The sequence below is a fragment of the Mirounga leonina genome, unplaced genomic scaffold (assembly GCF_011800145.1).
Source record: "Mirounga leonina isolate KUSES-001 unplaced genomic scaffold, KU_Mleo_1.0 Mir_150, whole genome shotgun sequence".
NCBI lineage: Eukaryota > Metazoa > Chordata > Mammalia > Carnivora > Phocidae > Mirounga > Mirounga leonina.
The window spans coordinates 20562992-20590794 of record NW_023270374.1 but is presented as its reverse complement, the minus strand read 5'-3'; the positions used below and the strand labels follow the sequence as shown (position 1 = coordinate 20590794).

The 27803-nt window shown below is 37.4% G+C and overlaps 1 protein-coding gene across 6 annotated transcripts in view; it reads right to left on the bottom strand.

The window, feature by feature from the left end:
• The window catches only part of RNF24 (ring finger protein 24), an 85195-nt gene that overhangs the window by 43710 nt on the left and 13682 nt on the right, over window positions 1-27803 (bottom strand). Inside the window, exon 2 of one of the 6 annotated variants that reach the window (XM_035005920.1) lies at window positions 7437-7572. The exons of 3 other annotated variants lie outside the window; for them this stretch is intronic. The gene's annotated coding sequence lies outside the window, so the exon portion shown is untranslated. Of the gene's footprint in view, window positions 1-7436; window positions 7735-27803 lie in introns of those variants that run through there. 2 more of the 6 variants (XM_035005917.1, XM_035005924.1) reach the window with 2 other exon arrangements.

Here is a 27803-nt window from a genome sequence, read left to right as displayed (position 1 = left end):
TTTGACAAATATAGCATCCATTCTTGATAAAAACCCTCAGGAAAGTAGGGATAGATAGAATATACTTAACATCATAAAGGCCATATATGAAAGATCCACAGCTAAGATCATCCTCAATTGAGAAAAACTGAGAGCTTTTCCTCTATGGTCAGGAACAAGACAAGGATGTCCACTCTCACCATTATTATTTAACACAGTAACCGAAAGTCTTAGCCTCAGCAATCAGACCACAAAAAGAAAGAAAAGGCATCCAAATTGGCAAAGAAGAAGTCAAACTTGCACTATTTGCAGATGACATGATACTCTGATAGAAAACCTGAAAGGGGTACCTGGGTTGCTCAGTTGGTTAAACGTCTGCCTTTGGCTCAGGTCACGATCCAGGGTCCTGGGATCAAGCCCCATGTTGGGCTCCTTGCTCAGCGGCGAGTCTGCCACTCCCTCTCCATCTGCCTCTCCCCCAGCTCATGCTCTCTCAAATAAATAAAATCTTAAAAAAAACAAACAAACCCAAAAGACTCCACCAAAAATTTGCTAGAACTGATACATGAATTCAGCAAAGGCACAGGATATAAAATCAACATACAGACATCTGTTGCATGTCTATACACCAATCATGAAGTAGCAGAAAAAGAAATCAAGGAATTAATCCCATTTACAATTGCTCCAAAATCCATAAGATACTTAGGAATAAACCCAACCAAAGAGATAAAAGATCTGTACTCCGAAAACTATAGAACACTTATGAAAGAAATCAAAGAGGAGAAAAAGCAATGGAAATACATGCCATGCTCATGGATTGGAAAGACAAATATTGTTAAAATGTCTATACTACCCAAAGCAATCTACACATTCAATGCAATGCCTATCAAAATACCACCACCATTTTTCACAGAGCTAGAACAAACAATCCTAAAATTTGTTTGGAACCACAAAAGACTGCATAGCCAAAGCAGAAAAAGAAAATCAAAGCTGGAGGCATCACGATTCTCGATTTCAAGCTGTATTACAAAGCAGTAGTCATCAAGATGGTTTGGTACCGGCACAAAAACTGACACATAGATCAATGGAACAGAACAGAGAACCCAGAAATGGACCCATAATTATATGGTCAACTAATCTTTGACAAAGCAGGAAAACATAGCTAATGGAAAAAAGACAGTCTCTTCAACAAACGGTGTTGGGAAAACTGGGCAGTGACATGCAGAAGAATGAAACTGGACCACTTTCTTACACCAGACAAAAAAATAAATTCAAAATGGATTTTGAATGTAAGACAGGAAACCATCAAAATCCTAGAGGAGAAAACAGGGAGCAACCTCTTTGACCTTGGTCCCAGCAACTTCTTACTAGACACATCTCCCAAGGCAAGGGAAACAAATGCAAACATGAACTATTGAGACTTCAAGATAAAAAGCTTCTGCATAGTGAAGGAAACAATCAACAGAACTAAAAGGCAGGCTACAGAATGGGAGAAGATATTTGCAAATGACATATCTGATAAAGGGTTAGTATCCAAAACCTGTAAAGAACTCATCAAACTGAACACCCAAAAAACAAGTAATCCAGTTAAGAAATGGGCAGAACACATGAATAGACAATTTTCTTTCTTTTTTTTTTTTGAATAGACACTTTTCCAAAGAAGACATCCAGATGGCTAATAGACACATGAAAAGATGCTCAACATCACCTATCATCAGGGAAATACAAATCAAAACCACGATGAGATACGACCTCACACTTGTCAGAATGGCTAAAATAAACATCACAGGAAACAAGAGATGTTGGTGAGGATGCAGAGAAAGGGGAACCCTCTTACATTGTTGGTAGGAATGCAAACTGGGGCAGCCACTCTGGAAAACCGTATGGAGCTTCCTCAAAAAGTTAAAAATAGAACTACCCTATGACCCAGCAATTGCACTACTAGGTATTTACCCAAGGGATACAAAAAATACAGATTGAAGAGGTACATGCACCCCAGTGTTTATAACAGCATTATCAACAACCAAATTATGGAAAGAGCCCAAATGTCCATCAACTGATGAATGGATAAAGAAGAGTGGTATATATACACAGTGGAATATTACTCGGCAATCAAAAAGAATAAAATCTTGTCATTTGCAATGACGTGGATGGAACTGAGTGTATTATACTAAGTGAAATCAGTCAGAGAAAGACAAATATATGATTTCACTCATATGTGGAATTTAAGAAACAAAATAGATGAACGTGAGGAAGGGAAGGAAACAAGATAAAAACGGAAGCAAACCAGAAGACTTTTTTAAAAATGATTTATTTATATTAAAGAAAAGAGGGGCAGCAGGGCAGAGGGAGAGGGAAAGAGAGAATCTTCAGCAGACTCCCCACTCAGCATGGAGCCTGACACTGGGCTCAATTTCATGACCCTGAGACCATGACCTGAGATCAAGTGTCAGACACTCAACCAACTGAACCACCCAGACACCCCAAGAGACTTAAGTACAGAGAACAGACTGAGGGTTGCTGGAGGGGGGTTGGTGGGGGGATGGGCTAAATGCATGATGGGCATTAAGGAGGGCACTTGTTGGGATGAGCACTGGGTGTGTATGTGATGAGTCACTAAATTCTTCTCCTGAAACCAGTACCACACTATGTTAACTGGAATTTAAATTAAAAAAAGAAAAAAAAAAAACCACACCAAACTTTAGCCTAATTCAACAAGGAACTGTGTGGCCAGGTCTGTGGTAAAGAAAGGAATAAGAAAAATGTGTTCAAAGAGATCTGACATGACAATGTTGTTCACCTCAGAATTCTGCCTAGGTTTGGAATTTTCCCAGAAAAGAGGAGAAAATTATTTTCTTCCATTTCCACTTCTATCTTCTGCATGGCCCTTTTTAAAGGTCTAGCTATGGAATAAAAGTAGGCTCTTGGGCCTGCTCTATATTAGGTCCAGGAACTCAACTACCATTTTAAAATTATGTGTATAGAGAGGGATACATTTTGGGTTTCCAAAAGCAAACTTGGGAAACACAGTTGGAACTGGGGCACATTAACAAATTTGGAGACTTTCTAATGTCCAACTTGTTTTAAAAAGTTTTACCCTTAATTAGTTCTATTAAGAAGACAATATGATTTATCAAATCAAAACCTTTATTACCAAAGGTTGTAATTAAACAGTTAATCAGGATTTTATTATTTTTTTAAGACTTATTTATTTATTTATTTTGACAGAGATACAGTGAGAGAGGGAACACAAGCAGGGGTGGTGGGAGAGGGAGAGGGAGAAGCAGGCTCCCCGTGGAGCAGGGAGCCCGATGTGGGGCTCGATCCCAGGACCCTGGAATCACGACCTGAGCCGAAGGCAGACGCTTAACGACTGAGCCACCCAGGCACCCCTTATTAATGTTTTTCATCACAACTATACTGGAAACTCCCAGGTAACAGAATCTGGTGTTTTGAACATTATGGTATCCCCAGCATCTAGGATGTGCCCGGGATATATTTATTAAACAAAGGATTAAATAATGGTATAAATAAATAAATAATGATATATGTACATGTTCAAAAGAAAACTTCTCTCAAAAACACATTTCAATGTGTTTTTTCTGTCTATGATGATGGCCTGCATCAGTTCTCGATGTTTTGTTTTAATATAGCTTTGGCATACCAACAATTCATACATGATAGGGCAATATTTCCATTATTACTTTTTAAAAATATTTTCAAGGCTATTTTTATGCCATCTTTTTTCAGATAAGCAATTTAAAAAATATCCTTTTGGGAGATGAACCATAAGAGACTCTTAACTATATGAAACAAACAAGAGTTGCTGGAGGGGAGAGGGGTAGGGGAATGGCGAACTGGGTGATGGGCATTAAGGAGGGCAAATCAGCACTGGGTATTATATGCAACTGATGAATCACTAAATTCTACCTCTGAAACTAATAATATACTATATGTTAACTAAACTGAATTTAAATAAAAAAATATATATCCTGTTAGGAAGTTGACTGAAATTATATTTATAGCTTACTTTAGGGAGCTTCTCATTTATTCTAGTTTTATTTTATGCCTCTCAGATTTGTATAGCTTTATTCATACAAGCTTTATACTTTAGTTTATTCCCAGTTATTATATGTATTTTTGCTATTATTATGAATGGGATCTTTTCTTCCATTATATTTTCTAAGCTAGTTATTCCTGGCAGAAAGAAAAGCTACTGCTTTTTGTATATTTATTTTGGAGCCTAACATGGAAACATTTTTTTAGGGTAGGTGTGACCAACTGCCTGCATAAAAATAAATCTTAATGAAGCACTCACTGCTCTGAGCAGTGAGCACTCCAAGAACAACTAGTTGCAAAATATACACTAAGGCAAATGAATACAGTGACTTTCAAATGGGTTTTTTACTTATATATTACCTAAAATAATTATTAAAAATAAGTATCACTTTGTTTTGGACTAGCTGATCTCTAGCTCATCTGACAACAAAATAGCAAACTCACAAGTTGGCTCTCAAGACCCTGCCCAAATGGGACAGCACCCAGTCTGTGCTTTAGAAGATGCAATCTTTTTGTTTTCTAACATAACGAAAGGTGGTCTCAGGAACGAATTATCAATACAAGAAAACCAAGAAACATCCCTGTCTTATTTAGCTAGAGCATAGGAAACAATTGCAGAAGAGATCATTCTCTCAGACCTGTGACTGAATTCAGCTGATGAGCCACACTAAGCAACCAGGACCTGGCCCTACTGCAATAACCTGAGCCTGAGAGAATTAGATGGCAGGTTCTATGTCTTTATTAATCATCGGGGGCAGATGTGGAGCCTCTGCAGCTCAGTCCATAGCTCTACCATGTCAGAGGCCAACAAAACCACAACACATCCACTACAAGTTGGATTTGGTGTATTTCACTACTAAAGAATATAGGAATTTGCTTGAATATGCCTATCTTTGGAAGGATGTCTAAGAAATTGACAACATGAGCTGTTTTGGGTGAGGGGATGAGGAATCTGGGGAAGCCAGAGTCTTTTCATTACATATAGAATCCTTTTGCATCTTTTGAATTTAAAGTAAAAAAAATCAGTGATGTATTTGACCAATATCTGTCTATACATAAAAGCTGGTAAAGCCAATGGTAGTAAAGGATTTAAAGGGAGAAAGTGTCAGTGGAAGTCCATCTGTATAGAAGCACAGATTATATGTATAGAATTAAGCATACATTTCCTGCCGTATCCAGAGTTCATCAGTGAATGTCCCACATTTAGATCCCCCAGAAAGCTCCCTATACCAGGGAAGAATACTTCAAGTTTAGCAGAAAATCATTCTTAAAACCAGTTACATTCTTTTATTCTAAATCTATTCTAATTCACCAAAGTTATAGAGTTGTTTTAATTGTTTTCCCCATGTGACTTACTTAAAAAGTACAAAAATTTTATTCATTCCTAACATTCAAGTTCACCTGAAAATTCTATTCTTCATGATAAATCTGTAAATTAGCAGTCTTCTGCACTTTGGTCAGCAAGATTTTCCTAGGCTCTGCTTATCTTTGAGTATAGGTAAGGTTACATTTCCATATGTATAGAGGCCCAGACCCCAGAATGCAAAACCTCAGGTGGAGATCCTGCACTGAGATGCTTTGTGCCTGAGTATCTAAGCTGCCCCTCCTGGATGGTACCACCACCTCACTTCCTTCAAAGTGCTCAGTCTCCACCACTTTCAGAAGTTTCCTCTGCATTCCCAGTCTTTTATAATCTTCTCTGGTACTTGGCTATTAGAAATTCTAAGATATCAGGGCTCAAAAATCCTTTATCTTCAAAAGGCAGACAACTAGGCAAGATAATTGGTTGGTATTCTGTAAATATTTCTCTAAATGCATCTTATGTTATTTGAGTACAAAGTCTAAGGTCATTCTTATCTTTTATTCTCCAGAGGACAGTTCTTTCCAGTGTTAAGAAACTGGTAAGTAGATGAGTATACTGCTTTTAAGTGTCAAATCTGGAAAATAAGTACACACCAAACTCTCAATCTGTAGACAAAGGTCTGTTTTTCTCCATAATAACTTCAATTTTTCCTTTACTGCAGTTTCTTCCTATTTGCAATACCCCCCAACTCCTGCTATTATTTAGAGGAGAGTTGCAGGAACAAAAAACTAGGTATATAGGATTTTTTACAACCTATTCCATCTGTATTTTAATCTGGATCTTTCCATTTAGCCTCAATTTTATTGACCACCCCACTATTCTAATGACATTTTTTCCCTTAAGGGATGTAAATTGTTTTATACTTTTATCACCGTGCTTCCAGGCGTTTGTTTTTTTTTTTTTAATTCTAACTAGTTCTTTTTAATAAATCTGTGTCTTTTATCCTTTTCAGCCCTATGATTGACAATTCCATTCCTTCTGCATTTTAGTGGGTTTTTTCCTATTTTTCTATTACCATTGTTTCCTCTGGGTTTGTACAGTTTTTCTCTTTGTAGGTATTGCCCAAGTTCTAAAATCAAGGCTGTGGTACTATCTTTGCTTACCACAACTGAAATCTGTCTTCTTAAACATTTTATATTTCATATGTTTGTTATTTTGGTGGGTCTCTTTTTACTCTGCCATATTCCCAGTACTTATTCTGTGTTGGCTCCATGAAGACATTTTCTCCATTTCTGTGTAATGATAAAGTCTCTATTTTCAGTTTAAATCATTCCATCAGATTTTAAAAAATGATTTTTATTTATTTTATTTAATAATATTTATTTTATTTATTTATTTTATTTATTTGAGAGAGAGAGAGCACGTGTGTGCAAGTGGGGGCAAGGGCAGAGGGGGAGAGAGAGAGGGAGAAGCAGACTCCCCGCTGAGTAGGGAGCCCACCACGGGACTCGATCCCAGGACTCTGAGATCATGACCTGAGCCAAAGGCAGACACTTAACCAACTGAGACACCCAGGCACCCCATTCCATAAGATTTTTATGAGACTTCGCTTTGATGATGGTGAGGTATTCAAATTTGATGTATTCCTCTCTGACCTCTATCCCAAGCACAACCATACATACATTATAATTTCACAAATAATCTGCTTACCAGCACTTAATGACCAACTTCTATTTAATTCACAGTCTTGTGATTAAGGATGGAACTCTTAAGAGTATGGATTGTAGGAAAAAGAGCTGAGTAATGCTGAGATAGAAGGAGTATGAAATGAGAAACAAGTTATAAGGAAGGAAAATACTCTCAGGTTGAACTTCACATCCTAATTACAAAGGCAGTGAAAAGAAATAAGATGCAATGAGAAGTTCTCATTCTCAACATAAAACAAACCCTAAGTGTAATACAATACCTGCTTACTTTTAGAAATAAACGGATTTTTTCTTCCCCAAGAAAACAATATGTTTTTCCTCACAACAAAATAATTCAAAATGCAATAGGAAAGCAATGCCTATGTCACTCAAAACCACACTCTAATTACCTGGGGATATTTAATTTTCAACATCTCTCAAGTATGATGAAAGGGCCAGTGAGCCTCTTTCTTTAGAGTCAGATCTTATTCTACATTAATGGTTCATCATCTCCTGGGTTCCTGTATAGGTGGGCATAATAGACATCTGCAAAACACAAAACAAATATAATTCTTCAAAATTTGATAAGTGTTTCCAGTTGCCAGAGTAAATATATTATTGTTGGGGTAATGGTAATCTACTTATTTACTAGAGTTAATACAAAGATGGATCTTGAAAAGAAAAATCTTCTGTATGAACTTTTTTGGAAAAAATTTTGATTTTGTAATGGGTATGTTATTTGAGAAATGGTTATATCTTTTCCTTCAAGAAAACCAGCCTACTTATAAAGAAGGAATTAAAATGATTATTATTTGCAGGTGATAGTAAAATAAAAAAGAACACTAATAAATATCTCTATTAAGAAAATATGAGAGATACAAAAGAAGGTGTAAATAATTGAAAATACAGATCCGCTTTTTGGTTGTGGAAACTCAGTATAGTAAGATGTCAATTTTCTTTAAAAATTCTATAAATTTAATGCAGACAAAATAAAAAATATTGACAGAATTTGGCTTTTTCTGGAGGGCAGAGAGTGGTTAAAGAAGCTAATCCTAGTTTAGTAGGAAAAATGAAAATGAGAGAACAGCCAGACATATTCCAAAAAAGAAAAACTTGTGTTTCTACCACATGAAGTGACAAATTAACAGGACAGAACAGACATATGGTAGTTAGTCAGAGCTGCTGTTTGCCAAATATCTTCAGCTTTCCATCTTTTGGGCACAGGTATGACCTGTACTGATGGTGTGAGACTCTCCAGGGCCCTCTTTCCTTTAGCCAGAACAACTAGCAATGTTCAAGATGACAGCAACCCTGTTAGCCTAAGTTTTTGAGTGAAAGTCATGGCAGAGAGCCTCCAGCAACCCTTGATGGCCATGTACCAAGAGGAAAAGTTCTTGTTCTAAACCACTAAGATTTTGGGGCACCTGGGTGGCTCAGCCATTTAGCGTCTGCCTTTGGCTCAGGTCATGATCCCAGGGTCCTGGGATCGAGCCCCACATTGGGCTCCTTGCTCAGCAGGGAAGCCTGCTTCTCCCTCTCCTACTCCCCCTGCTTGTGTTCCCTCTCTTGCTGTCTGTCAAAAAAATAAACAAAAATATAAAAACAAAAAACAAACAAAAAAAACAACCACTAAGATTTTGAGGTTGTTATTATGGTATAATCTAGCCTACCCTGGTAGATACAAGAAAGCTGAGGAGCAGTCCAAATTCATATAGGAATCTAATATATCATAAAGTTGATATTATCCCATAGTTGATATTACCCATTAGCAAGCACTCTCACACATAGTGAAATTGTGAATTAGTAAAACTGTCAGCCTCCATGAAAACAACTTAGTAAAAGTATACATGGACTTACCCATTGACCCAGCAATTCCACATTTAGTAATTTAACTTTCTTTTTTTTATAAAGATTTTATTTATTTGAGAAAGAGAGCGAGCACACATGCCCACACACACGAGCAGGGGGAGGGGCAGAGGGAGAGGGACAAACAGACTCTCTGCTTAGTGGGGAGCCCAACACAGGGCTCCCTCCCAGGACCCCAAGATCATGACCTGAGCCAGTCAGACACTTAATGACTGAGCCACCCAGGCACCCTAGTAATTTAACTTTCAAATGTGCTTACATATATTCAAACACATATATATGTACCAGGCTCTTCTTTGCAGCCCTGCTTGTAATAGCAAAAGGCAGGAAGCAACCTAAATATGTAATTGGTTATAGTTTATCACCATAGGCTAATTTTGCAGTTGTTAAAAAAAAATGGTGTAAATAAGATATCTAGGAATAAACCTAATTGAAGAGGTGAAAGACTTGTACTCTGAAAACTATAAAACACTGATGAAAATAATTGAAGATGACATAAAGAAGTGAAAAGACATTCCACGCTCATGGATTGGGAGAAAAAATATTGTTAAAATGTCTATACTACATTGACCCAGCAATTCCACACTTATACCACGTCCAAATTTATCCACATTTCCAAAGCAATCTACACATTTATTGCAATCCCTATCAATATACCAACAGCATTTTTCATAGAACTAGAACAAACAATCCTAAAATTTGTATGGAACCATGAAAGACCCTGAATAGCCAAAGCAATCTTGAAAAAGAAAAGCAAAGCTAGAGACATCACAATTCCAGACATCAAGTTATAGTACAAAACTATAGTAATAAAAATAGTATATTACAAAGCTATAGTAATCAAAACTGGCACAAAAATAGACATATAGATCAATGTAACAGAACAAAACCCAGAAATAAAGCCACAATTATATGGTCAATTAATCTTTGGTGGGGAGGAGTCCAAGATGGCAGAGGAGTAGGAGACCTTAGTTTTGTCTAGACCCAGGAATTTAGCTAGATAGCTACCAAATCATTCTGAACACCTGCGAACTCAACTGAAGATCTAAGAAAAGAATAGCTGCAACTCTACAAATAGAAAAGCGACCACTTTCTGCAAGGTAGGAGGTACGGAGAAGTGAATCCAAGGTGATATATGGGAAGATAGACTCCATGGGGACAGAGCCTCCTAAAGCCGGCTACCAGAAAGTAATACAGCAGCAGAGGGCAAAATCAGAACTTTTAGAAGTCTGCTCTGGTGAGGGACGTTAGGACTGAAAGGCGCTGAGGTGGCTAAGTGGAAGCCAGCTGCAATCAGAGAGCCCAGGAGTGGGCTCTCAGCTCGGGGATGCCATAAATCCTGAACCTGGCATAGTCGGGTGACCGCTCCCCGAGCAGGGGCCCAGCAAGTGGCAGAACCAGCAAGATCCCCCTTTCCTCTCTGGGGAGGAGCAGCACAGGAGCGAGCCGCAGGAGTCTGCAGGGTTTGGGGACTCAAATGGGGTAACGGGCCTGAGATAGAAACGCTTAGTCACAGGCTGGGTGAGCACAGAGTGCAGATGGAAACCAGGGAGATAGGAGTGATTGACTGTTTTTCTCTGAGGGTGCACTGAGGAGTGGGGTCCCAAGTTTTGGCTCTGGGGCCAAACACTGGGAGGCCATTTTCATTCTCATCCTCTAAAACTGTGCGGAAAGCCTTCAGGGAACAAAAGCTAGATAGAGCAAACCAGAGCAGATTACTTAGCCTGGCTCCCTGGCAAGGGTGGTACAATTCTGCCTGGGGCAAAGACACTTGAGAATCAATGCAACAGGCCCCTCCCCCAGAAGATCAGGCTGGGTGATGGACATTGGGGAGGGTATGTGTTGTGGTGAGCGCTGTGCATTGTGTAAGACTGATGAATCACAGATCTATACCCCTGAAACAAATAATATATGTTAATAATAAAAAAAAACCCACAAAGAACAAATTTAATCTAAAGGAAAAAAAAAAAAGATCAGCAAGAACATCCAGCCAAGACCAAGTTTACTGATCAATAAGAACTGCAAAATTCCAGCACTAGGGGAATACAGCACATAGAATTCATGGCTTTTTTCCCATGATTCCTTAGTCTTTCAATTTTAATTTTTAAAATTTTTTCTCTTTCCTTTTCCTTTTTTTTTTAAGATTTTATTTATTTATTTAATTTTGTTTTTAAAGATTTTATTTATTTATTTGACAGAGAGAGAGATAGCGAGAGCAGGAACACAAGCAGGGGGAGTGGGAGAGGGAGAAGCAGGCCTCCCGCCGAGCAGGGAGCCCGATGTGGGGGCTCAATCCCAGGACCCTGGGATCATGACCTGAGCCGAAGGCAGATGCTTAACGACTGAGCCACCCAGGCGCCCCAGATTTTATTTATTTTTGACAGAGAGAGAGAGCACAAGCAGGGGAAGCAGCAGGCAGAGGGAGAGGGAGAAGCAGGCTCCCTGCTCAGCAGGGAGCCCAATGTGGGGCTCGATCCCAGGACCCTGGGATCATGACCTGAGCTGAAGGCAGACGCTTAACCATCTGAGCCACCCAGGTGCCCCTCTTTCCTTTTTCAACCAATTTCTTATTCTGTCAACTCTTCTTTTAAATCTTTTCTAATTTTCACTTTTACAGTTACATTCTATCCCTTCATTGTATTTAATTTTGTATATATGTAAGTTTTTCTTTCTTTACAATTTTGGGATGCAATTTCTTCTAACAGACCAAAATACACCCGAAATCTAGTGTATGGCTCTGTTCTAGTCACCTGTTTAATCACATTCTCTTTTTCTTCTTCCTTTTGTTTTGTTAAAGTCTTTTTTAATTTTCATCTTTACAGTTACATTCTATCCTTTCAATGCATTTAGTTTTATTTTTGTATACACATAAATTTTTCCTTCTTTACAATTTTGAGATGTAATTTCTTCTAACAAACCGACCAAAATGTACTTAGGATATAGTGTATTGCTCTGTTCTGTTCACCTGTTTATATCCCTTCCTTTTTTGTTGTTGTTTTCTTTTCCCTTTTGTTTTTTCTTGTTTTTTTTTTTTAAGATTTTATTTATTTATTTGACAGAGAGACAGAGCGAGAGAGGGAACACAAGCAGGGAGAGTGGGAGAGGGAGAAGCAGACTTCCCGCTAAGCAGGGAGCCCGATGCGGGGCTCGATCCCAGGACCCTGGGTTCATGACCTGAGCCGAAGGCAGATGCTTAACGACTGAGCCACCCAGGCGCCCTGTTTTTTCTTGTCTTTTAATTCGCATTTTTACAGTTACATTCTATCCTTTCATTGTATTTAATTTTATTTTTGTACGTATGTTTTTCTTTCTTTACAATTTTGGGATCTAGTTTTCAAACAAACAGACCAACACACACACATAATCCAGTGTATGGCTCTATTTGTTCACCTAATTATATTCTCTTTTCTTTTTCTTTTTTAATTTAAATTTTATTTTATTTTTTTGGTTTCAGGTCTCTTCTAACTTGTTTAGTGTATATTTCTCTGGGGTCATTGTTGCCATTTTAGTATTTTGTTCTCTTGTTCATCTATTCTTCTCTGGACAGAATGACAAGATGGAAAAACTCACCTCAAAAAAGAGAACAAGAGGCAGTACTGACTGCCAGGGACCTAATCAGTATGGACATAAGTAAGATGTCAGAACTAGAGTTCAGAATAAAGATTATAAAGATACTAGCTGGGCTTGAAAAAAGCATAGAAGACACTAAAGAATCCCTTTCTGGAGAAATAAAGGAACTAAAATCTAACCAAGTCGAAACCAAAAAGGCTATTAATGAGATGCAATAAAAAATGGAGGCCCTAACTGCTAGGATAAATGAGGCAGAAGAATTAGTGATATAGAAGACAAAATGGGGAATAAAGAAGCTGAGGAAAAGAGAGAGAAACAACTACTGGACCATGAAGGGAGAATTCAAGAGATAAGTGATACCGTAAAGCGAAACAATATTAGAACTGAGATCCCAGAAGAAGAGGGAAGAGAGAGAAGGGCAGAAGGTATACTGGAGCAAATTATAGCAGAGAACTTCTCTAACTGGGGAAGGAAACAGGCATCCAAGTCCAGGAGGCACAGGGAATTCCCCTCAAAATCATTAAAAAATAGGCCAACACCCCAAAATATAATAGTGAAACCTCCAAATCTCAGAGACAAAGAGAAAATCCTGAAAGTAACTTGGGACAAAAGGTCCATAACCTACAAGGGTAGAAACATTAGACTGGCAGCAGACCTACCCACAGAGACCTGGCAGGCCAGAAACGATTGGCATGATATATTCAACATGCTAAATGGGAAAAATAAGCAGCCAAGAATACTTTATCCAGCAAAGCTGTCATTCAAAATAGGAGTGAAAAAAGCTTCCATGACAAACAGAAACTAAAAGAATTTGTGATCACCAAACCAGCCCTACAAGAAATATTAAAAGGGATCATTTAAGCAAAGAGAGAGCCCAAAAGTAACACAGACCAGAAAGGAACACAGACAATATACAGAAACAGTGACTTTACAGGTAATACAATGACACTAAATTCATATCTTTCAATAATTACCCTAAATGTAAATGGGCTAAATGCCCCAATCAAAAGACACAGGGTATCAGAGTGGATAAAAAAGCAAGACCCATTGATATGCTGTCAGCAAGACACTCATTTTAGATCCAAAGACACCTCCAGATTTAAAGTGAAGGGATGGAAAACCATTTATCATGCTAATGGACATCAAAAGAAAGCTGGGGTGGCAATCTTTATTTCAGACAAATTAGATTTTAAACCAAAGACTGTAATAAGAGACGAAGAAGGACACTATCATAATTAGAGGGTCTATCCAACAAGAAGATCTAACAATTGTAAATATTTATGCCCCTAACACGGGAACAGCCAATTATATAAGCTGATTCATAACAAAATTAAAGAAACCCATTGATAGAGGCGCCTGGGTGGCTCAGTTGTTAAGTGTCTGCCTTTGGCTCAGCTCATGATCCCAGGGTCCTGGGATCGAGCCCCGCATCGGGCTCCCTGCTTGGCGGGAAGCCTGCTTCTCTCTCTCCCACTTACCCTGCTTGTGTTCTCTCTCTGGCTGTCTCTGTCAAATAAATAAAATCTTAAAAAAAAAAAAAAAGAAGAAAGAAATCCATTGATAGTAGTACAATAATATTAGGGGACTTTAACACCCCACTCACTGCAATGGACAGATCATCTAAGCAGAAGATCAAGAAGGAAACAAGGGCTTTGAATGACACACTGGACCAGATGGACTTCACAGATATAATCAGAACATTCCATCCTAAAGCAACAGAACACACATTCTTCTCAACTGCCCATGGAACATTCTCCAGGATAGATCATATACTGGGTCACAAATCAGGTCTTAACCAGTACCAAAAGACTGGGATCTTTCCCTGCATATTTTCGGACCACAATGCTTTGAAACTGGAACTCAATCACAAGAGGAAAGAACTCAAATACATGGAGGCTAAAGAGCATCCTATCAAAGAATGAATGCATCAACCAGGAAATTAAAGAAGAATTTAAATAATTCATGAAAACAAATGAAAATGAAAACACAATTGTTCAAAACCTTTGGGATGCAGCAAAGGTCATCCTAAGAGGGAATGATAAAGCAATAGAAGCCCTTCTCAAGAAACAAGAAAGGTCTCAAATACACAACCTAACCTTAACTCCTAAAGGAGCTGGAGAAAGAATAGCAAATAAGCCTAAACCCAGCAGAAGATGAGAAATAATAAAGATTAGAGCAGAAATCAATGAAATAGAAACCAAAAGAAGAGAACAGATCAACAAAATTAGACGTGATTCTTTGAAAGAATTAATAAGACTGATAAACCCCTGGCCAGACTTATCAAAAAGAGAAAGGACGCAAGTAAATAAAATCATGAATGAAAGAGGAGAGATCACAACAAACACTGAAGAAATACAAAGAATTATAAGAACATATTATAAGCAACTATATGCCAACAAATTAGGCAATCTGGAAGAAATGGATGCATTCCTAGAGATGCATAAACTACTAAAACTGAAACAGGAAGAAATAGAAAACCTGAACAGACCCATAACCGGCAAGGAAATTGAAGCAGTAATCAAAAATCTCCCAACAAACAAGAGCCCAGGGCTGGATGGCTTCCCAGGGAAATTCTACCAAACATTTAAAGAAGAATTAATATCTATTCTTCTGAAGTGGTTTCAAAAGATAGAAATGGAAGGAAAACTTCCAAGTTCTTTCTATGAGGCCAGCATTACCTTGATCCCAAAACCAGGCAAAGACCCCACCAAAAAGGAGAATTACAGGCCAATATCCCTGATGAACATGGATGCAAAAATTCTTTTTTTTTTTTTTTAAAGATTTTATTTATTTATTTGAGAGAGAGAGAATGAGAGAGAGCACATGAGAAGGGGGAGGGTCAGAGGGAGAAGCAGACTCCCTGCCGAGCAGGGAGCCCGATGCGGGACTCGATCCAGGGACTCCAGGATCATGACCTGAGCCAAAGGCAGTCGCTTAACCAACTGAGCCACCCAGGCGCCCTGGATGCAAAAATTCTCACCAAAATACTAGCCAGTAGGATCCAACAGTATGTTAAAAGGATTATTCACCATGACCAAGTGGGATTTATTCCTGGGCTGCAAGGGTGGTTCAACATCTGCAAATCAATCAATGTGATACACTACATAAATAAAAGAAAGGACGAGAACCATATGATCCTCTCAATAGATGCAGAAAAAGCATGTGGCAAAGTACAGCATCCTTTCTTGATCAAAACTCTTCACAGTGTAGGGATACAGGGAACATACCTCAATATCATGAGATCATATAAGAAAAGCCCACAGTGAATATCATTCTCAATGAGGAAAAATTGAGAGCATTTCCCCTAAGGTCAGGAACACGCAGGGATATCCACTATCACCACTGCTGTTCAACATAGTACTAGAAGTCCTAGCCTCAGCAATCAGACAACAAAAAGAAATAAAAGGCATCTGAATCAGCAAAGAAATCAAACTCTCACTCTTTGCAGATGACATGATACTCTATGTGGAAAACCCAAAAGACTCCACCCCAAAACAGCTAGAACTCATACAGGAATTCAGTAAAGTGGCGGGATATAAAAATCAATGCAAAGAAATCAGTTGTATTTCTATACATTAACAATGAGACAGAAGAAAGAGAAATTAAGGAGTCGATCCCATTTACAATTGCCCCCAAAACCGTAAGATACCTAAGAATAAACCTAACTAAAGAGGCAAAGGATCTGTACTCAGAAAACTATCGAACACTCATGAAAGAAATTGAGGAAGACACAAAGAATAGAAAAACGTCCCATGCTCACGGATTAGAAGAACAAATAGTGTTAAAAGGTCTACGCTACCTAGAGCAATCTACACATTCAGTGCAATCCCTATCAAAATACCATCAACTTTTTTCACAGAGCAGGAACAAATAATCCTAAAATTTGTTGGAACAAGAAGAGACCCCGAACAGCCAAAGGAAAGTTGAAAAAGAAAACCAAAGCTGGTGGCATCACAATTCTGGATGTCAAGTCCTATTACAAAGCTGTAATCATCAAGACAGTATAGTACTAGCACAAAAGACACAAAGATCAATGGAATGGAATAGAGAGCCCAGAAATGGACCCTCAACTCTATGGTCAACTAATCTTCGACAAAGCAGGAAAGAATGTCCAATGGAAAAAAAGACAGTCTCTTCAACAAATGGTGCTGGGAAAATTGGACAGCCACATGCAGAAGAAGGAAACTGGACCATTTCCTTACACCATACACAAAAATAGACTCAAAATGGATGAAAGACCTAATGTGAGATAGGAACCCATCAAAATCCCAGAGAAGAACACAGGCAGCAGCCTCTTCGACCTCAACTGCAGCAACTTCTTGCTTGACACGTCTCCAAAGGCAAGGGAAACAAAGGCAAAAATGAACTATTAGGGCTTCATCAAGATAAAAAGCTTTTGCATAGCAAAGGAAACAGTCAACAAAACCAAAAGACAACCGACAGAATGGGAGAAGATATTTGCTAATGACATATCAGATAAAAGGCTAGTATCCAAAATCTATAAAGAACTTATCAAACTCAACACCCAAAGGACAAATAATCCAATCAAGAAATGGGCAGAAGACATGAACAGACATTTCTGCAAGGAAGACATCCAAATGGCCAACAGACACATGAAAAAGGGCTCAACATCACTCGGCATCAGGGAAATACAAATCAAAACCACAATGAGATACCACCTCACACCAGCCAGAATGGCTAAAATTCATAAGTCAGGAAACGACAGATGTTGGTGAGGATGTGGAGAAAGGGGAACCCTCTTACACTATTGGCGGGAATGTAAGCTGGTGTAGCCACTCTGGAAAACAGTATGGAGGTTCCTCAAAAAGTTGAAAATAGAGCTACCCTACGACCCAGCAATTGCACTACTGGGTATTTACCCCAAAGATACAAATGTAGTGATCCGAAGGGCACGTGCACCCAAATATTTATAGCAGCAATGTCCACAACAGCCAAAGTAGGGAAAGAGCCCAGATGTCCATCGACAGATGAATGGATAAAGAAGAGGTGGTGTATATATATAATAAATATAAATATTTATTACATATATAATAAAATGGAATATTATGCAGCCATCAAAAATTCGAAATCTTGCCATTTACAACAACATGGATGGAACCAGAGGATATTATGCTAAGTGAAATAAGTCAATCAGAGAAAGATAATTATCATATGATCTCACTGATATGTGGAATTTAAGAAACAAAACAGAGGATCATAGAGGAAGAGAGGAAAAAAATAAAACAAGATGAAACCAGAGAGGGAGACAAACCATAAGAGACTCTTAATCATAGGCAGCAAACTGAGGGTTGCTAGAGGGGAGGGAAAAGAGGGATGGGGTAACTGGGTGACAGACACTAAGGAAGGCACATGATGTAGTGAGCACTAGGTATTATATAAGACTAATGAATCACTGACCTCTACCTCTGAAACCAATACATTATATATTACTGAATTTAAATTAAGAAAATTTAAAAATAAAGAAATTAATTTGTCATTATTTACAGGCAACGTTATTGTGTATGTAGAAAATCCAAAAAGATTCTACAAAAAACTATTAAAACCAATAACTGAATTAAAAAAAATTAATCTTTGGCAAAGTAGGAAAGAATATGCAGTGGGAAAAAGTCTCTTCAACAAATGGTGTTGGGAAAACTAGACAGCAACATGTAAAAAAAAAAAAAAAGAACTGGGCCAATTTCTTATACTATACACAAAAATAAATTCAAAATGGATTAAAGACCTAAAATGTGAGACCTGAAACCATAAAAATCCTAGAAGTGAACACAAGCAGTAACTTCTCTGACATCAGCCATAGCAACTTTTTTCTAGATGTGTCTCCTGAGGCAAGGAAAACAAAAGCAAAAATAAACTACTGGGACTACATCAAAATAAAAAGCTTCTGCACAGTGAAGGAAACAATCAACAAAACTAAAAGGCAACCTATGGAATGGGAGAAGGTATTTGCAAATGACATATCCAATAAAGAGTTAGTATCCAAAATATATAAAGAACTTATAAAACTCAACACCCAAAAAACAAATAATCCAATTAAAAAATAGCAGAAGACATGAACAGATATTTCTCTGAAGAAGACATACAGATGGCCAATAGACATATGAGAAGATGCTCACCATCACTTATTATTAGGGAAATACAAATCAAAACTACAATGAGATATACCTCACACCTATCAGAATGGCTAACAACAACAACACAGGAAACAACAAGTTGGGGAGGATGTGGAGAAAAAGGAACCCTATTACACTGCTGGTGGGAATGCAAACTGGGGCAGCCACTCTGGAAAGCCATATGGAGGTTCCTCAAAAAGTTAAAAATAGAACTACCCTACAATACTGGGTATTTACCCAAAGAATACAAAAACACTAATTCAAAGGGAGACATGCACCCCTATGTATATTGCAGCATTATTTACAATAGCCAAAGTATGGAAGCAGTCCAAGTGTCCATTGATTGATGAATGGATAAGATATATAAATATACAATGGAATATTAGCCATAAAAAGAATGAAATCTTGCCATTTACAACAACATGGATGGAGCTAAGAATATAATGCTAAGCTAACTTCTATAAGTTAGAAAAAGACAAATACCATATGATTTCATTCATATGTGGAATTTAAGAAACAAATGAACAAAGGGGAAAAAAAGAGACAAACCAAGAAACAGACTCTGAACTACAGAGAAAAAACTGATGAGTACCAGAGGAGAGGTGGGTGGGGGCATGGGTGAAATAAGTAATGTGGATTAAAGAGTGAACTTGTCATAATGACACCGGGTGATTAAAAAAATTTTAAGAATGTTGTAGGTTGTAATCTGGCATAGTTTCATGAATATTACTAAGTAAACAAAATAAAAACAAGGTACAAAAATGTGTACATGGCACATTACCATAAATGTAAAAAGATTGAGAGAGAAGCTAGCTTTGTATATGCCAAACACGTCTCTGGAAGGATATTCCTAAAAAACAAAACAAAACAAAAAACTGGTACCAATGACTGTCTATGACAGGGCTGGAAGAAGACTGACTTTTCACTGAACACTTGTTTAAAATACCTTTTGTCTTTTATAGTATGTGCACATATTACTTATTAAAGAGAACAGAAATTTAATTGTAAATGGAGATAGAAAAAGGTTCCCTGTGTTGTTCGTAAAGATTTGTAAGTATTTTTCAAATTTGATTATCATTTAAAAGACTTGGTTGAAAACCTTGGCCTTTTCTGGATAGATGTGGCGAGGGAAATTTTCCACAAGGTTTATTAGATATTTCATAAATACCCTATAGCTATCCACCTTAAATCAACATTTGCTTAATTATGTAATGATGATCTTAACTCCTCCTTTACAATTATATAGAAGTTATTTCTTCTCTGAGTTGTCTAATATTTCTAGAACAATGTTAAAAATACAATGGATATTGTCTTACTCGTAATCTTATGCGATAGCTGTTTCATCAGTAAATAGGATGTGCAGGGGCGCCTCGGTGGCTCAATTGTTAAGTGCCTGCCTTTGGCTCAGGTCATAATCCCAGGGTCCTGGGATCGAGCCTCACATCGGGCTCCCTGCTAAGTGGGGAGCCTCCTTCTCCCTCTCCCACTCCCCCTGCTTGTGTTCCTTCTCTCACTGTGTCTCTGTCAAATAAATAAAGTCTTAAGGACAAAAAAAAGTAAATAGGATGTGCATTGCATGAGACACAGACACACACACACATATACACACCATATATTAAGGAGGTCTCCATCTATTCCTAATAAATTACTTTTTATTGAAATGGAAAAAGCATTCCTTGAGGATTTTACTACTTCATTTTACCAACTCAGTAACAATTAATCTTTTTAATATTTCTGTTATTCAAAGGTAAGCACTTGAGGACTACTGATGAGCAGCTCTGACTTCACTAGGAGATCTTCTATTTCTTTGATCCTTTGGTCTTGGCTTTAGATTGGGATTTTTTGAAAAAGAGCCTGATTGATCTATGTGAGGCTGCTTTAGTGAAGCAGCTAAATCAGTTGACAGACACAGCAAGAAGAATTAACATATGATTGAAGCCACACAGCAGCTCTTCACCAGGCACTGAATCACAGCATTTAACCGTCTGAAATATGGACTTTGAATCAATCTCACATCCCTCAGATGTAAAATTTAAAAAAATAAAATTTCACCACAGACAGTTGGCAGCATTACTTAAATATTTTGACTGAGCTCCTTTTTTTCAATTTGTTACAGAATAACTTTTGGAAACAAACTACACAAACTACACGATTATAAATATCATATAATTGGTAGGGTCTTGAAAACAGCTCCAAAGATTCCATTGATGGCTTTTGCTGTAAATTTCAGGAAAACAAATTTGGAGCTTTCATATTTGAAATTCTTTTCTGTTATGACTTCTAAGCAAAAGGGCTAGACATTGGCTTAAATATGTAAAAATAATGTGCATGTAAAATCTCTACATTAAATAGACTAGATATATAACATTCAGCTTACTGCTTTGTGTTTCTTGGTCATAGTGGTTCAAGTTCAAACTGATTGTTAATGATAAAAGATTCAAAATATTCTAAGCACAATTATAAATATATCACCTATGGATTTTGATTGCACTCAATGCTGCAATACAATTAATCTAGGAAAAAAATCACCTCAAAATTGCTGAAACAGGAGAATCTTTTTTCTTCAAACAATTCTTTAGTATATGAACCAAAATTAGAGTTTATGACTAGCATTCACATGCAAAATTTCATTTAATCCTTAAAATCACTGTGGGGTGCCTATCATACTCTGTATTCAGATGATGGAATTGAGAAAGCTGCCCAACTGAAACCACTGAGTGGTGGAAGAGGGACTGAAACCCACATCTGAATCTCAATCTTTTACTCTTCCCATGAGATCCTGCTGTCTTCCATGGACCTTACTAAGCTTGTATCCGACTGTTAGTGTCTGAATGGATACACAAATGAAATGATTTCTATGACTAGTTCTGTGGGCAGTGAGTATGCTGATGAATCCTGGGTTGTTGTCATTGCCTTAGAGAGACTCAAGAAAGGCAAACACCAATACCCAACAATTTGAAACTATTAAAATATACATTTAAACTAATTTTAAAACTATTTTAGATTTACAGAAAAGTTGCACAAGTTACCATAAACCCTTCACTTAGCTTCCCCTAATGTTAAAATCTTACACAACCATGGTATAAGGACAGGAAATCAACACTGGTAGAATACTATTAACTAAACTGCAGACTTCATTCAAATTTCACAAGTTTTTCTACTAATGTTCTTTTTCTTTTCTAGGATCCAATCCAAGATCTCGCATCACATCTGGTTATGTCTCTTTAGTCCTCGCCACTCTGTGACAAAGAGCTGTGTCTTTTAAATTAAAATTAATCAAAGTTTATTTTATTCTGAAAATGTCATGGCATTTCTGGAAACAGCACTGAATATTGAAAACCTGCCTTGGAAATTGCTGGGTGTATGCAATAACCAAGAAAACATCCTGAAATAAAGAGCCAGAGTGGCCCTAAAGACAGAAAAAGAGCCATTCTTTAAATAAAGGGGAATGTTGGTTGTCACAATCTGGAGAAGTCACTTGTATTTAAGACATCTGTCCACAGAAAATATATCAACAATCAGTTATAACTCCCTGGAAAAACACAGAGTACCAGACAGAAATCAATACAACTCTGTTTAATGGAGCAGTCATGAAAGATTAATTTGTTTTAAAATTAAAGGAGTTTGTTCAGTCTATAGGTAACAATAATTACATTCAAGTATACAAAAGGTTATTAAAAGGCACTACATTTCCTTTATATATGGACCCCCTTTTGTAAATTGTAGCATAAAAGTAGCTGACCTGTGGGTGACTCTAATTCAAAACCTGAGCCATAAGGAAAGTGCACAGTCTCTAGACCCTATCCAAGTTATTTTGGGAGAAGTGGCAAGAAGGTCCTCTATAAACCTTTATAGGTTACCTCCTATTCTTGAGAGTTCTGGGTTGAGCACATTAATTCCAGATATTTATTGGTGAATTCTCAACTACCAGAAAAGGTAATGGTTTTTCAGAATTCTTACATGAGCTAAGAATCCCTGAAGAAGAAAGATTATGAGGCATAAATTATATGTACTAAAACCTAAACAAGGAAGGTAAATAAGCCACAAGTACTTCTAGAGTGGTAAAACAAGAACTAGCTAACAAAACAAAAAGATTCTTTTGATTGAAGATTCTGTTATTGTACAGCCTTAAAAATGAGAGAAAACAATATATTTGTGGTTTAGAAATTCATCAGTCAGGAAATGAGGGTAAATCAGAGGGCTCCACCACAATAAGTGAGCTCTACGGAAGATGCCACAGCAGAGGCTTTAAGTGCAGACTCAACCTTAGCCACTCCCCTCACTAGGACTGCAGGCAAGTCTCAATTTTCTCATGTGGTAAGTTACATCTGTCTCCAGAGGGTGTATCTGGTATACATTGGGTATTCATCAACATTATCAAGGTCTTTTGTGGTACCTTGGTGCGAGGTTAGCATTGAGTTGGTGTCTGAATTTTCTTGAGTCAGGGATAATTTGAACCTAGGCTTCATTTTCCTGGGCCACTCTGTTCCAATCCAAATCTTCGAGCCTGGGCCATGAGTGGACTGCTTTTTGAAGTGACTTGGAATAGGGAATTCTGGGAAACAGGAATTAGTTTAGCTATATTTCTTCAACAACAGATGGCTAATCTGTGTAAATCAAAAGCTTATCAGTTTTTAGATCTTAATTTTGTAGGAGAATTCTACAGCCATAAAACAGCATCTAAGATGCTCACAACTAACTCAGCAAACCTCAAATAGTTATGAAAGCAGCAAAGTATTCAGACTGCTTGGTACTTTGACACTGGTGATAATTACCTTAAGTTTCTAGATAGTATAGTCCTATGCATGGCCTCAAAGTCTCTCCTTTGTTTACTGGGATCACTTTGTTCTTTTAAGAAAGATATGGGAAGACTTCATCCTTAAGATGATTTCAGGCAGACTATGGAACAGCTGAGATAATGACACAGATGAAAGATGTTATTTCAATATTCTGGGGGTGAGTCTGTTTCTGCTGATTTTGTATTTTCAAAAATTCTGAAAAGGTCACAATCATTACAGAACAGTGAATAATTCTCTCTAAATGGGTTTTTAAGAGTCAAGACTTGCAGTATCATTAGCCCTAGAAGTTCTTTCCTATATAAAAACATTTTATAAGACCATTACTAATCTTCATCATGTGAACACTATTATTTTGATTTTGTAGATGGATATAGTAAAGACTATTTACAAGTGTGTAATTTTCCCCCCTTCAAGATCAGGAATAAGAGATGGGTGGCTCAGGTCAGATGAAGCCTTACAGGGCATATGTTCCCAGTAAAGTCACTGTACATCTAGGGTTGGGCCTATTCTCTGTTTGATCAGTTTTCTCGGGGGCTACTGGGCTCAGTGAGAAAAATTCTACTAACTAAACTCCTAAGAGGCTAGCTCATAAATCATAATATCAACTCATGAATTCAAACCAGGAAATATATCTAGCAATTCTCTGTTGGAAGATCCAGTGCATTAACTCAGTTACAGAAAAGATAATCACATATTCTTGAGATGTTCCCACTGCATTGTCAGCTCTTCACCTGTAAAATGATATTTCCATTTTAAGAACCAGTATCACCTAGAGAAATATAAAATGCTCCTTCTTTGGTGGAAAAGATATAGTGACAAATGCTCCTTAGTTTTCCCTTTTATCATTAACCAGATTGTAGTAGACTCCCCACTTCCTAATATCTTTCCTCCCTTTCTTCCATTGTAGGTAGAATTTTTAGTGGGGCGCTTGGCTGTATCTCCCAGCTTTCCTTGTAGCTACACATGGCCACATGTCTCATGGATTCACATGGGAATATCTGGAAATCATGCTTAACAGGGCACTGAAGATACCTTCTACTTTCTGCTTCATCCCTTTCTCCATCCTGCTTCCTATAATGTGGATAATCTTGCTCAATAAGAATATGGTTTACACCCAAGAGGGAGGGTAGAGTGCCAAAAAGGAAAAAGGGACAATTGGTAAGAGGTCCCCGATGCCATGAAGTTCCATACCAGACTTATGCCAACTTGGACATGAGGGAGAAATAAAATTTAATGTTGTTTTAAGCCACTTGTTGTTTTGGGTTTTCTGCCACTCATAGCTGAACCCATTTATCTAATATAAAGGTGTTCTAGGTAATTATTATTTTCAATTATTTTGCATTAACAGACCATTTGGAATAACAGACCACGGCTTCTAATTCTAGTAGAGAAAAATATAATTTTTGCTAAGACATATCATTAGCCTTCTGTCATGACAACACATTAGGTAACTAATTAGAACACCGGAAATCTGACATTACAATGCTAACTTCTTGATGTAATGTAGGAAGTAGTCTAGGACCATCAGTAATATATTTACCAATTACCTTCACAGAACCACAGAGTTAAAGACCATCAGCATTAATTATCATAGTCCAGTTGCTCCACTTTATAGAGGAAGAAACTGAGACACAGAGAAGTTGGGTTTTTCAAAGTCAAAAGGCTGCCCCCCAACCCTGCCTTTTTAACTACATCACAAATTTGGGGGGAATATGCTTTGAAGATTTTATTTCTGTGCATCCTGTTTCCAACATTTATACTAATATATATAATCATTGGTTATCCCCAAATAAAATACCTAAGCTTTAGCTCATCAAGCTCACATAAAAATAAAAAAAGGAGTATGTAACCACAAACATTAGCATGTAACATATAGCATGTCACCACAGACATTATATCATAACGTCTGAGTTATGCAGAATATTCAGCAGGAAAATTAGTTACAAGAGGAAAATAACAAATAAAAAGGACAGTGGTGAAATAGTTTTAGTTACATTAGTCCCATACAGTTACATTTTATTATCCATACTGAATGATGTACCAATAATTATGACATTGTCCATATACACAAATGGAGCTAAAAAGAATGCTGAGACATGCATCTTCTCCACATTCAGTGTTAGAATACTATTCTTTGGTTTGAAGCTACAGTAACTATTTATAGGGCTTTTCTCATCATTTGTGACTGACAACCAGTCCTGGGATACCAGTTAACTTTATTTAAAAAAAAAAATCATTTCATCTCTTCTTCCCACAGGATATAGGTCAGTGTGCCTCTAGGAACCTTAGTATCTCCTTTTGTTATAAAAGAGAACATTGACCTTGAAAATGTCATCCTAGGTAAAAGGAAGCCAATCACAAAGGACCACATATTGTCTGATTCTTTTTATATGAAAGCCCAGAATAGGCAAATCTAGAGAGACAGAGTAGATTAGTGATTGCTTAGGGTGGAGAATGGGGGCGGAGGGGGGGAGTGGCAGGATTGAGGAGTGATGGCTAGGATCCAGGGTTTCTTTTTGGGATAATGATAATGAAAATATTCTAAAAGTGATAATGTGGTAATGGATGCCTAACTCTGAATATACCAAAAACCACTGCATTACACATTGAATATATGGGCTATAAATGTCTCAAAAAAGCTGTTTAAAAAAGAGGTTGGGGGTGGAAAGCGGACTTAAGACAACCATCAGAAATGATGTATCCAGAATCTCCTAAGAAGTTAAGAAAGTATGTAGAGCAGTTAACTAGTAACAATTTTTTTAATATATCGTCTGGCCACCACTGGAATGGAACCTCTAACTAGCCACAGCTCAGTAGCCAGGCTACAATGCAGCATAACTGGTTCAATCCATATGAAAAGGAGAGAACTGAGATGTAGCAAAGATTGTTCTTGTGTTCACTCTTTCCATGTCCCATCCCTTGACTAACAACAAAAATCATTAGGAGAGCACTTTATTAAAGAAGATAGACTATACTCACAATATCTCTGAAGTAATTCAATTATAAATTCAATAACTCTGAAGCATTCCATTATAATTACCTCCATCTGAGGCTAAGAGAGGTAGTGATTCACCAAAGCCACAGAGTTAAATAGTAGGGCCAGAACTTAAATACCACATGCCTTTTTTGCCTTTATGAAAATAAACTTGTAACTGTGCAAAAAATATACGCTTAGGTTCTTAAGAGTTGGAAAGTTAGTCTGAATAAAATCTAAATGCAGGTTCCACTGATTTCACTGCATTTGTGGTTAGTTATCTTAGCCTACAGAAAGTACTGAAATTCCTTATGAGGAGCCAGTTTTCATTCGCTTTATAGGAACTTTTAAATCAGATCAAAAAAAAATTTTTTTTTTAAAGATTTTATTTATTTGACAGAGAGAGACAGAGAGAGAGAGGGAACACAAGCAGGGGGAGTGGGAGAGGGAGAAGCAGGCTTCCCGCTGAGCAGGGAGCCCAATGCTGGGCTTGATCGATCGTGACCTGAGCCAAAGGCAGACGCTTAACGACTGAGCCACCCAGGCGCCCCTAAGTCAGATCAAATTTAAAATGTCAGAAAAAGAATATTAGAATTACAAACTCAGATCTAATAAATTCAGAACTGAACTATACCTTAACTTCACTAAATGTACTGGAGTTATTCAACAAGAGTTTCTTACCACAAGATGTGAGATTTCTATAAATTCGGACTGAACAATACCTAGTATTTAAAAGATACCCAATAAGCATTTATTGACCTGAATAAAGGTAAGATGGTAAATCCAAGCAGCATACTGGATGAAATAATTGAAATATTCCTAAAAAGACAAAAGCCATCCTTGTGTCTGGCAGAAGATAGAAAGGTGAATGTATAAGCTTTGTGGCCTCCAAAGAACAGAGTTTCAACCCCACTAATCCCAGTGCTCCACCACTTTCCAGCCTACATAGCACTTAACAAACAAGGGAACAGGACAAAGGCTGCATGGTGGGGTCCAGGCCCAGGGGCTTCTGGTTGCATTAAATGAGGGTGAGGAGGCAATCATTGTAACACAATTTCCTAGAGGGCTCTTAAAAAAAAAGTACATCTTAATCCAAATAGTGAAATCAACTGTACTACTTAGCAAGTACAACAACTTAAAGAGAGTAGGTGTTCCACAAGCATCTATCTGTTCTACAGGTAGGAAAATGTAATGGATTTTTCTTGTTTTTGTTTTTTTGGGGTTTTTTTGGTGCTGAAACCTGGGGAAAATGTAATTTTCAATACTAAAACCATTTTAGAGACGTGATGAAGAGTAATTAGCTTTGATGATTAGCTCAACTAAAAATAAGTATACTGATCTTATCTATGGTCTTTTGATGTATTCCTTTATAATAGCATTCTCTATCTTTCAGAAAAGACTCACAGTATTATCATTTAAAAATAAACCACATAGGGG